The sequence below is a fragment of the Lygodium microphyllum genome, chromosome 14, assembly GCF_053477565.2.
Source record: "Lygodium microphyllum isolate KBCC chromosome 14, Lygodium_microphyllum_v1.1.10, whole genome shotgun sequence".
NCBI classification, from domain to species: Eukaryota; Viridiplantae; Streptophyta; class Polypodiopsida; order Schizaeales; family Lygodiaceae; genus Lygodium; species Lygodium microphyllum.
In genome coordinates this window covers 92,976,088-92,989,706 of record NC_141148.1, presented here as the reverse complement: position 1 = coordinate 92,989,706, position 13,619 = coordinate 92,976,088, and positions in this window count along the sequence as shown.

The following is a 13,619-nucleotide window of genomic DNA, read 5'->3' as shown; positions in this document are numbered from 1 at the left end:
GATACATGATTTGGTAAGAAACCCTTATATGATTACTTCAAGGTGTTTGGATGTGAGGCTTGCAAAGTAAAGGTGAGATGATTTACCATTTTCAAGACTGTGAAGCTAAGAAGAAAGTATGCATCCATGATATTATCTTTAATAAAGGATAAGATTCATAAATAGCCCATCAAGTTAATTGAGAAATGCATGGTAGTATTTTGAAAGGATGGATGGCCACCATATGAGCAAAATGTATTGCATGTCTCGCATGATGCATGGCTTGGAGAACCAATATATGTTAAGGTGGGAGTACCATAGGTAGGTGGGCAGCCTCACATTGAGCAAGATAGATACATGGAATAGCCAGAGGCTCAAGCTGAGTGAATGTTAAGATGTTTTACAAGAGTCTCTAAACCACCAAAGTCATACACACTATCTCTTGACTTTGTCATGGTTACAAATTGTGGGCGAGCCTTTACACTACACTAATCTTATGACAAGGAATGTCAGTCATAAGTGGATAAAGACTATGCCATTAGAGATGGAATCTTTGTTCAAGAACGCTACTAGAAAGTTGGTTTATTTGCCTAAAGGAAAGCATAAATTACTATGCAAATGGGTCTACAAGCTGAACGTGTCTCTATCTTATGCTTTACTAGTATAAGGAAAGATTGGTAGCCAAGGGGTTCAAGCAAGAGAAGGGACTTTGATGAGATTTTCTCTCTAGTAGCCAAGATGCCCACCCTCCATACAATACTTGGATTGGTGATGATGAGTTCTCTTCGTCTTCCTTTGAGTTATATATAGATGAAGAAGATGCAGAGTGGGAGGCCAATGTGTGCTTTTGAGAGATGTGGATCTCTTTGGGTTTTCTGTTCAAGGTTCAAATCAACCAATGGTAGAAGACTAAAGGTTCTCCTCTCCATGTGACCTGGTTGGAACTTTAAAACACTTTGGATCCTAGCTTTAGCAAATAAAAGAAATATATGAAAGAAGCATATGTGGCCAACTAAAGAAGGAGTTGTTCTCCTTTGCTGCAATTTGTAGTTGGTTGGAGTAAGTGTTGAAGAATAGCTGAGCATATCTCAGCCCAATTGCTCATTACATTGGCCTTTAGGTACGACTTCCACCAAAGAGTGACCAACATCGGCAAGAATTTGAATCTCTCCATGTGCCATACTATTAGGCAAAAATAATGAAGCTAATAACATTGAAGTTGAGAAGGAGAGTTGGCAATTGGTTAAGAATCATAAATAAAGAATTGTATTGCAAAAGAAAAAACTATAGTGCTTGACATCACCTTAGTCAAACCACCACATATCAAAGATTTTTAAAGTAAAGCACCTATACCAAAATTTTATAGAGGTGAAGTCGATGCCTTAATTCAACTTAATAGAGTTCCATTGCATCATCTAGATGTGGAAAATCCTAACATGGATGTAAAGATTCAACATTTGGACTTGGAGGCTAGGATCATATGGAATAAGGAATCCTAAATTATGTGTGGCTCATATTAGTGTAGATATTAGAAAAGCAAGAAGGTATTCTGATTAACTCGTATTTCAATGAACAAGGAGCTCTAGAGAATGGAGATAATAGCTTTAAGAGAGTGCAAAATACTAAAATTGATAGCAAGAATCATGGAAGACCAAATTGTAACTAGCTAGCTTCGATATCACAACGCTTATTGGTAGCACCAAGAGAAGCCTATTTTGGAAGTGCGTACTTAGATGGGACCTAGCTATTGCCCTAATGTAGGCACACTACCTACATGGATCAAGTGTCTTGAGTTCAAGCATGGAAATTACACATGCATAGTCAAATTGCTTAACTATTTTCATAAATTTTCTGAGAGTCCAAATGTAAGCATAATAAAGAAAGTGGTGGATTGTTAGTTGTCTCTTTCAAATGAGAGGATAACCAATTTGACTTGGACAACATTTATGGGTATAATAATGAAAGGTTAAGGAACGATTTGTGGTATAAAGTAGGAAATGTACCTCCTTTTAGGGGCCTAGTAGGTGGAAACTTCAACATGCTTATCAGCAATCTAGATGCTTCCACCTCATCTTCCCAAATGCAGTGGGAGGAATAAAGGCCTAGAATATTTTCCACATGTAGAAAGGTCTAATGGATTTGAAAGAGTATTTGTAGTTGAGTGATGTCTCACCCACTTTTGATTCTCTAAGCCATCCTCGCTATTAAGCCAGCGTTGATAGGTAGCTATTGAATGAACGATGGGGATTGGCTTTGCATTGTGACAACACACTTGAGGTAGGGTACAATTTTTTATTCTCAAATCATGTTGTGGTTTTACTTGACCTGAAATTGGTGGAACAATACAGAATAGAGGGGGCACTTGAGTTGCTAGTAGCAAATCCCTAAAACTTCAAACAAGCATCCTTTTCTTACATGGCAAAGTGAGTAATAAACAAATTAGTTGAAGACATTAGAGAGAGTGATCAAGTCCCATGGGGAACCTTCATTTATACATTCCAACATTGTATTACCTTGCAAGGGGTTTGTTTGTGTGGAGTATAAATGAAGGAAATGCTATTGTTTGAGGAGCCTTTTCAAAAACCCAACAAAGAAGTCTCGCAAGAAGGAGCTAATCTTGGAAGAAAAACCACTGCTTAATTAAGCCAAAATTGTAAGAAAAATGGCCTTGCTAAGAGAACTTGAGAATTAAGCCTACTTTGCAACAAAATAAAAATGTTAGACATCAATGTATACCTCCCAAATTTATCAAGAACCTCAAGCTAAAGAGTCTTAAGGAGAACATGGCACTATTCTAAGAAGTATGTGGTGCATGGATCAAAAAAATTGAAGGCGCATTAACAAATACCAATAGGAATTCATGAATGTGAAGTCCTTACTAAATAATGCACTAAACGTGATAATAGTTGAAACGTGGATGAAAGCTTTGTTGGGGGTAAAGGCACCTCCGCCTAGCCGCTTGTGTATTATTACACTGACAGTACCCACCACTGCACACTGTAGGTGGCAGGCGCCTGTCACAGTCACTTATTCTTTATTCTTTTAGTGACAATTTGAATAAAGGAAGGCCTGGCCACACATTGTGGTTGCTAGAGTTCCCACTTTTGAGTCTCTCTCTCTCTAGGCTCTTGCTCTCCATTCGCCATAGCTCTCACTATCAAGCTTCTTCCTCTTGGGTTCCACTTCCCTTTCAACTGGTATTAGAGCAAAGGCATTGGAGCTTGCCCGCATTCTCTTCAACCCAGATTTGAAGAGCTTCAACCCGAGCTTCAATGATAACCATGGCACCTTCATTTGAAAGTATGTTTTGATCTCCCGCCTCCTCCCGGAGCTTCCGGACCTTCATCGGCTTCTTCCCGGGCTGCATTAGATCCCCCTTGACATTGCCAAGTGCCCCCGAGGGCTGTTGAAGACCCCCCAACCCCCATGAATAGCCAGTGCAATTTTTGGTGCATTTTTAGGGGGCTGGCTTGATTTGCTCCCTAGCATTTCCCTGCTCCTCGGCTTCCGACACTCTTGGCAACCTTCCCGAGCATTGCTTGTGACTCCCCGGCATTAGTGCTTGACTCCCGATGATGGATTCAAGTGCTTCCCCCTTCAGCCCTTTGCTGTATACACAGTCCCAAGACTGTCAAAACAGGGCAGCACTTGACATTTACTGTTTGATGCTTCTTGGCATTGCCCATTTGATGCCTATTGATGCCCAGTGATGCTCGAATGTTATGGGATGCTATGTCTATGCTTTGGGACTGATTTGGAGTAGATTTGAGCACCGTTTGAGCTTCATTTAACAGTAAATCGCTTGCTGTAATACAGTGGACTGAAGCTCATTTACTTGGTGTATGCATTGGTTCATGGATACAGGGTGCTTCTTGGAGGTTTGAATGATCATACTTATGTGTTTGGAGGTTGTCAAATGCTTCTTCTTTGTTCCAGAATGCTTTTGAGCTTGGATTAAGCTCTGACTTGGTCATTCCTCACTGCATTTGGCTTTAGCTGGCATACTTTGGACATGTCTATACCTATTGTCATTGCTTGATATTTAGGCCTCTTGTATATATGCTTTGGTCAGATATGGATGTCACTTGGTTTGCCCATGCTTGACAGTTACTTGGAGCTTCATCTTCAGATGTATTTGAGCATTTTGGATCTACTAGCCATTACATTTGGTTGTCAATTACATGCTCTTTGAATGCTTTTAGGCTTATACTTTACAGGTCTGAGACAGCCTGGGATTTATGCTCCGCATCATGTACCCTACTGGGATTTGGCATGTCTGATACTATATGTATTCGATGTATTAGAGTGTTGCTTGCTCTCTTTGCATCTGAATTTACTTCCAGTGGGAGCCTCTTGGTATATTTGGATGTACACAGAGTCTTATCTACACTTGAGTTTGAGCTTGTGGGACAGTTACATACATTTGCTCTCTTGAGAGCTTTATGTCTGCAGTTAGTCTGTAGTGGGATGATTTGATACACCTATTGGGGCAGGCACCTATCTCTATCATCACAGGTTTGTCAATTTTGTATGCATCTTGGATGGTTATGTATTGAGCTTCTTGCTCTATTAGTTGTGCTTGTGCTTAGTCTCTTCTCTTACCCCGAGATCCATTATATGCATGACTTTTGGACCTATGAGATGTCTCTTGCCTGACAGGTTATTGGTTTGATAGTTCTTGGTACCTTCGTCCCTGGAAACTCACTGTTTGATGTATCTTGCTACCTGGCAGTTGCAATGACATATGTATCAGTGATTGCTTCATTTTGGAATAGTTTTACATACTACTGTCATTTATTATAGCAAGCTGAAATCTGCATATTTTGAGCACTTCTATGAGGGTAATGCTTACTATTTGATGTTATCTTGGTTATATTTGGTGGATAGGTGCTTCTCTTGGTAAAATCCACTCTTTTAGCCAGTTTTAGTAGTGGTTTCAGTGCATTTTTTGCTAATTATAACAACCTGCATTTATTTATTTTTTGCATTCATTTGGAAAAGTATGGCTGGCCATCTGAAAGACACAGCTCTCTTTAACATTGCCAAGTTGGATGGTACTAACTATGGGTACTGGAAGTCCCAAATATGGCAGGTTTTGGTACAGAAGTTGCAGATTAACCCTTGCATCTCAAGGGTGTCAAACTTGAGGATATGGATGATGATGTTTAGATGGAAGTTGATGAGTATGCAAGTCTACCATTATTTTGTCACTCTCAAAAGAGGTCCATTATAATGTTGTTGAAGATGAGAATTAGAGTGCATGGGATTTATGGGAGAAGATTCAGGAACTCTATGCACAGCAGAGTCCTGTGTCACATATGTATTGACTGAAGCAGTTAATGGACCTTCGCATGAAGGAGGGGATCTCCCTTTCATCTCATTTCAGTCAGTTTCATGCTATCATGAAGAGTCTGTTGTCACAGGGTATTGAGTTCAAAGACAACTTGCACCTGTTGTTATTGCTTGGCACCTTGCCTGAATCATGGGATGCCTTTCGTACTGCCATATGCACGAACAAGCTTGATGGGCTGAAAATCAAAGTTGTTGAGAGTGCTTAATTGACTGAGGAAATCAACAGGAAAAACAATTATGCTTCCCGCTCTTCACATGCATGATAATGATCACAAGGGCAGGGACTCTCAGAAGTCCAGGTCCAATTCACGTGGTCATAGTAAATCCCGTGGATGGGAGTCGGATCTTACCTATCATTATTGCGGGAAAGCAGGACATATTAGGCCGTAGTGCCAAAAAATGCATGATGATAAGTGCAAGGAAAAGGGAAAAGAAAAAGTGCAGAAAAAGTCTTCTGAGTGCAGTATTGTACCTACAAAGTCCAGTGGGAAGATAGAAGAGGTTAATGTCATGCAGACCACTAATTCAGATGATCATTACATACTTGCAGCTTCTTCATGCGATGCCTTACAGACTACTAAGATATATTCTATGTATGCACAGTGATGGCTCTTGGATTCGGGTGCGTCCTTTCATGTGACACCCTGCAAAGATTGGTTTCATACCTATTGTACCATGTCTAGTTCTATGCGTCTTGGTGATGACAGGTCTCTTAACATTGTGGGCATTGGAGATGTTAGGTTGTAGTTTCCTTCTGGCAATTCTTTTCTTTTGCATGATGTATGCCATGCACCTGCATTGACTCACAGCCTTATGTCAACTGGATAGCTTGATGATGCTGGAATTAGTCACATCCAAGTCTAGTATCTTTATCCCTTAGCTCAACTTGAAGTTCTTTGTAAAATATTTGCATGTCTTTCTCAGTAAGGCAAATGAAGATTGTTCATTATTTGTGAGGCCTACCAAAACTATAAAGGTTCACAAAATCTTGTTACAAATTTTTCATAAACACACTCTAAAAGGCCAAGTAGAATTGTCCAATATCATGTGCAACTTGAAGTTCTTTACAAAATGTCTACATAAACTTAGTAAGGAAAATGAATATTTTCACTCACTTAGTGCTCCACACTAGGACATGTTCAAGCACAAGTTGTTAGGGCACCTATAAAGTGAGGATATGCTCTCTCTCTCTCTCTCTCTCTCTCTCTCTCTCTCTCTCTCTCTCTCTCTCTCTCTCTCTCTCTCTCTCTCTCTCTCTCTCTCTCTCTCTCTCTCTCTCTTTGGTGCAAGGGCAATACCTTGCAATAAGGGTTAGGCCTTAACTCTTGTCCTCAGACTAAGATGACTCTTAATAGTATTGGCATCACCGTCAAAGCCAAATCAAGAGTTGAGCTCATGGGAGGGTTATTTAGATCAATGAGTTTGCAACTTGGAAACAAAGAATGTGGTTTTGAAAGACTCATTTGCCGAAATGCTTACACACTTGGTAGAACTAGAGGAGAAGATGGTAATAGAAATGGCTACAACCAATAAAAGGATCATAAATGAAGTTAAGGAAATAACAACCAAAGTACGACAAGAAATAGAAAAGGAAATCAAAACAAGAAGGGAGGCAAATCAACAAGTACAAAAGGAATTCGAAACAAGGAAGGAAGCAAGTTAACAATATATCTCAAACACCATTTCAATAGTTGATGAAGCTTTAGTACAAAAAAAGGTTACATTTCATGCATTTATAGATCGTCCCCTTGAGGGATGGCATGAAGAAATAGAAGAAGAACTAGCTGACAAAGAGCACCAAGAATGGCCATAGTCACGTCAACTAAACACCACACTAAGGCCAATAATAGAAGAAAAAGCATTCAAGTGGATGGTACGATGGCAAGCCATCAAGCATGGAAAGAATCAAGCAATGTTGCAATTTGGAAGCATGGAAGATCAACTCAAAATATTAAAGCAATCAAAATGGTTCAAGGGAACCAAACTTTGGATTCCAAATGAGCTTATGCTAGAAAAACTTAAAGGATGACTAGGCAAAATTGCCAATGAAGGCAGTTAGAAAGGGAAAATAGCCAATTTATTGAGGTTGCAAAGTTATCATTGAGGAGTTCAAAAAGCCTAAGTACTAAGTTATTTTTGGAAAATTTCACTTTTGATTCATGATGTATTAAGGAGCTTCAATAGCTTTAATAGCTTTAGTAGTTGGTTCTTTTTTAAAATGCTAATGGCACCTTGTTCTCTCCTTGAAGTGGACTGTAACTAAAAACTTTGATTTGTGTCTCACTCTATATCCCTTTAAGGTATCTAAAAGGATATTCTACAACTTTATCTCTCTCATGGTCATAAAAGCACATATACGAACCATTTTTATTGCAAATAATGCATATTTGGAAGATCTCATGTCATATCAAAATGCATGAGTAATGTCTTACTAAGTAACCTTTGAGACACATACAAACTTGCTATATATATTGTTATGTAAACACTATTTTGGGCAAAGAAAAAACCCTAGCAATAGAATTTGAGTCTATCTCGATAAATCCCAAACACCTCAAGTAATGTACCAAAAGTAATTTATTTTACCTTTAGCATAAAAAGTTCATAAAAAACAATTCATATAGATGGTGATAATGTAACACAATATAGCATTATGAGTAGTTTCTCACTTTCTTAAGGTTGGGTTACACCTAGCGCTAGTGAGAGCAAGCGAAATATGATCTCTCTCCTAGAATGTGGTCATACTCGAGGCCAATAGTGGTAGTAGGGGTTATGAAATCTTTGACTATCCCCTCTTCACATTATGAAAAATGATGTGTTGTCAACATGCTAGTAGGATTAAGGTCACTAATTGGATGGCCATAAAGGATGCCTCCACTTGCAACCAATGGCATTATTGTGTTTCTCACATTCAATGCAAAGATCTAATGTGTTGAGATGGCAAGCTCAACACATGTAGACATTGATGATGGACCACCTGGCTAGATGGGTCTGCATGTCTACACTTAGCACGTCGATAGTCATTATGATCCTCACATGGCCACTAACTTGTCACTCATTATATTTAGTTTGTTGCACCTACCTATATCTGGCATAGTTATAGTGTCAATCGATTAGTATAGTCAGTTATGCATTGTTTGACTTAGTAGGCTACTTTCCTTTATGTTGTGTCTTATCTATACTTTGTGCACACTTTATTATGTGAGAAAGAAAAAGAAGAAACCAACAAGAAAACATTTTGGCCTCCATCTCTCTTCTTGTGATCTTAAGTGAGCTTCCTTCCATGTGTCTGGTGTGTATTTGGCACAGCAGCTCAAGCAAGCACCCCCACCAAATAATTCTTAACATGGTATCAAAGCAACGCCACTAAGAGAGGATGGATTTGAAGGTTGAAGTAAATGAAAATAAGCAAGGATTCGAGCAAGCAAGCAAGTGGTAAGAAGCTCTCATATTCTTCTGCTCTTTCTCTTGGATACTGCTTGTTGAGACACCAAAAGTATGGTAGATTGAAAATCTCATATTGATGTGAGATTTGGTGTGCGAGTAAAGCATTGTACATTCTATATATAAGCCCTTATGGGCTTGCCCATTGATTTTTTGGCCATCTGAGGTCATTTCGAGCTCCAATTTTTAGAGTCGCAAGGTTGCAAATATCAGTTTAAATATATACTCCATTTTCAATCATGTTTTGACCAAAAGTAAATGAACATGTTAGACATTTCAAAGCTATAAGTTTTGAGCTGTTTTCCAAGAAGCAAAAATAAGTTTTATCTGCAAATTGGTTGCAGATTACATGTATTGTTAAGTAGTCACTGAAAAAGATTGCTTAGTGTATTATTGTACACTTGTGAAAGGTTGCAGAAGACTTGCTTGATGTTTAGTATAATTTTTGTGATAATAGCAAAGAGCAATGGAAACCCCATCATTGAGAAGCTAGACAAGGATAACTAGCCATCATGGAAGTTTTGTGTGACGGACTTTCTTATTGGAAAATGCCTTTACAAGTTTATTTAGGTGAAGAAAATGAGCAAGAGTTGAGTAATCTTGCAAGACTATAGTTGAATTAAAGGCGTTGAAATAATAAAATGCAAATGACAAAAATGTGATGTATTGGCTATATATAGTCATTGTTAATACTATCATGTTGGGATATATAAAAAATGTAAAAACTTCACATATAGCTTGGACCATTTTTTAGAACATGTTTTTAGTAAATAGAAAGGCATTAAAGATTCAACTCAAGCAAGAGTTAAATACTTTGAAGAAAGAAAAAATGTTTGTTAATGAGTATATTTTGAAGGTGAGGAGCATTGTGGATGCTTTGACAGCAATTGATGTAATGCTTGAGGATGATGATTTGGTTTCATCTACTTTAAATTGTCTTAATAGTAAAAAGACTTATAAATCATTTGTCACTTTTGTATATATACGAAATCCATTTCCAAATTTTAATGAGTTAGTCCTCTCATCATAATCACCGAAGAGATCAATATACAAGGTGAATGATCTAAAAAGAAGTGATAAATAAGTCCAAGCATTTTACTCAAGTTAAGGAAGGGGATGTAACATATCATATTACAAATCATGCTGAATGGTTTAGTGAGATATAAGATTTACTACATTCATATTATGTGTAAATGAGTGATAATTCATATCACCCAATTTTACACAATGAAAAGATTCCCTCTTCTTTGCATGATGGCCAAACAAAGTTTATCATATGTATTACATGTGCTATCAATCACAAAGAATTTAGTGTTTGTTTGTCAAATGGTAGAGCAAGGGTTGCATATTTGATTTAATACAAAATGTTATTTTGTAAAAGATTTTAATGATAATTGTAAGTTTATCACAAAAGGAAGTAGAATTGGCCACATGTTCACCTTAGATGTTGGACTTCCTACTATAAATGTTGCCATGTACACTAAAGAAAAGAAGTAGTTGCAAACATTGAAATATGATACAAATATATTGGAGATGCAAATGTGCAAAGGCTGAAATTAATGCAGTCCAAAGGATTGGTTACACTGTTATTTACTTTTAGGGGTGCAAAATTTTAAAAAGTGTATGAAGTATATCAGTTTGGTAAGCAATGTAACATTTTTCGCATAACAAAGATGTGAGTAAAAACATACTTGATGTTGTGCATATAAATGTTTGGGAGCCTATATAGACTATATATCTTGGTGGTAGTAAATGCTTTGTCACATTTATTAATGTTTGTTCAAGAAAGCTATGGGTATACTTCATGAACGAAAAGAGTGATGTATTTGAGCACTTCAAAACTTTCAAGATCTATCAAAATAAAAACAAGCTTGAAAGCTAAGCACTTGAGATAATATGGAGGGGGAGAGTACCTCTCTAATGAGTTTGGTGACTTCTTGGAATAAAGAGAGTTTACTTGCAAGTATACCCCATAGCAAAATGGAATTACAGAAATGAAAAATAGGTATGTTACAAAAGTTGCATGAGCGTTGATGGCTGAAAAGAATATGCAAAAAAAAATTGGTCTAAAGATGTTTATATTGATGTCTATATTATGAATAGAACTTCCATAGCTACAGCTCATGGGATGACCCCTGAAAAATGCTTTACAGACAAGAAGCTCGATGTGCTACACTTCAAAGTGTTTGGTTGGATTACATATATTCACGTGCTAGATGAGTTACAAAAAAAGCTTGATCCAAAGGTTGAAAAATATATTTTCATTGAATACTCTTTAGAGAAAAAAGAATATCTGTTATAACCTTGTCACAGGTGAGTTTAAAATGAGTAGGGATGATGAGCAGTTGGTATGCATCTAGTGGTGATGCATTGGATGATGATCATCATCATTATAAATATGTACAAAAAAAAAAGCAAGAATCACGAAGCCTTAGTGGACCAGAAACATCATCTGGTATTATATCTATAGTTAGCCCTTGGTCTGGGAGACTGAGTAGCCCTACATTTAGTGCATCTACAAGTGTTGCAAGTAAAGACAAAGGAAAGAAGAAAGTATCGAATGGTAATGATGCATATACTAGTCAAATGGAATTTAATGGAGACTCCAATGGTTCAAAGAGTTTGGATGATGAGCTTGGTATTCCTTCAATCAAAACACTAGGTGTATAGAAAGCACATGGTAATGTAAAGGCTCCATTGAGTGATTTAGTGGTATGAATGTCTAGCAGAGTCAAATACCCTGGTAAAAGATTTGATTTTGTTATGTAGCTCACCATTATGCTTATATGGTAAAAGTGATTGAGGATGTTGAGTCCACTTGTTTTGAGAATATTATTAGCCATGCTTATTTGGATTTAGTAATGAATGAGGAGATGGTTGCGTTAGAAGGCAATAAGACTTGGGATCTAATACCATTACCTAAGGGTAAGAAAGCTAATTGTTATAAGTGGATTTACAAAATCAAGTATAATGCAAATGGTTTTGTTAGCAAGTATAAGGCTATGCTTAAACATATGGCATAGATTATGAAGAGACATTGAGTCTAGTTGCGAGGATGGAAACTACTAGATGTGTGATTAATTTGACAGCAATCAAACATTAGAATTTGCAAGAGGATGTCAAGAATGCCTTTTTGTATAGTGAACTACAAGAAGATGTGTATATTGAGCAACCAGTAGGTTATGAGAATTTAGAGCATCCCACATATGTGTACAGATTAAAGAAAGTGCTCTATGGGTTGAAGCAAGCACCTAGAGCATGGTCTGACAATATCACAGAGTCTCTTATCAACATTGAATTTTATGTTTTTGATATTGACTACTCACTTTATGTGAGAAAGGGAGTTGGAAGAAAAAGTTCAAGATGAAAAATTTGGGTGAGCTGAAATACTTTCTTGGTATTAAGGTAATCAAATGTAATGATAGTATATTTTTGTCCCAAAGGCAAAAGGTAATATGGTTTGGATATGTTATCCAAGTATGGTATAACAACATATAAGCCTCTTTTAGTACCATCAAAAAATGTGAAGTTGAGTGTTGATGTTGGGGATGAGAAAAAAGGCCCTACTATGTTTAGAAGGATAGTAGAAAGTCTAATTTACATGAGTACCATAAGGCCAAACTTGACTTATGTTATTGGCATTGTCAATCAATTTATGTAGATGCCTAGAAAGCCTCATTTGAATGTAGTTAGACACGTATTGAGGTATGTGAAATTCACTTTACATTACGGACTTTTTTATTAGGCAAGTAAGGATATACGTGTGTTTGGATACACATATCTAGATTGGGTTGATAGCATGTTTGACAGAAGATCTACCAACGGTTCATGTTTTCCCTTGGTAGTGCAACAGTAACATGGAGCAACAAAAAGCAACCTACATTTGCTTTATCAAGTATAGAGGCTACATATAGAGATGCTACTATGGCAACATGTGAGGTTGTATAGCTGCAAAAGTTAATGGGTAATTTGAATGTGCAAGGAGATGATCCAATGCGAGTACAAAACACATTGAGATACATTACCACTTTGCAAGAGAGAAGGTACTTCTAGAAGACATTAACTTGATATATGTCAACAAACATTGAGATGCATTACATGTGTCAACACACATGATTAGATAGCTAGCATTTTCACAATGACATTGGGTGCAAAGAAGCTTCAAAAGTTTTGAAGATTACTTGGAGTTACAGAGATATAGTTGAGCTTGAGATGGAGTGTTGAGATGGCAAACTCAACACATGTAGACATTGATAATAGACTATCTAACTAGATGAGTCCACACATCTATACTTAGCACGTCAATAGTCATTATGATTCTCACATGACCATTGACTTATCACTTATTATATTTAGTTTGTTACACCTACTTACAGTTGACATAGTTATAATGTCAGTCGATTAGTATAGCCAATTATGCAATGCTTGAATTAGTAGGCCACTCTTCTTTATGTTGTATCTTATCTATGCTTTGTATACACTATATTGTGTGAAAAAAAAGAAGAAGAAATCAACAAGAAAACATTTTGATCTCCATCTCTCTTCTTGTGTTCTTAAGTAAGCTTCCTCTTATGTATATAACATGTGTTCGACACATCAACTCAAGCAAGCCCCCCCCCACCACACAATTCTTGACATGACATACACTGCAAAATACACTTTGCACCTCAATCTTGAGAACCTAGCACGACCATATAGCAAGACCCTCCATTATGCTTTTACTATCCCTATAAGCCTTAGTGTAGCTCAACACTTAAAGAGGGATTTTGTAGATAAGACTTAGTAATATTGAGACACATTTTTTATTATCTGCACAATTTTTAAGTAGCTAAAAGTTCCTTTTCAAA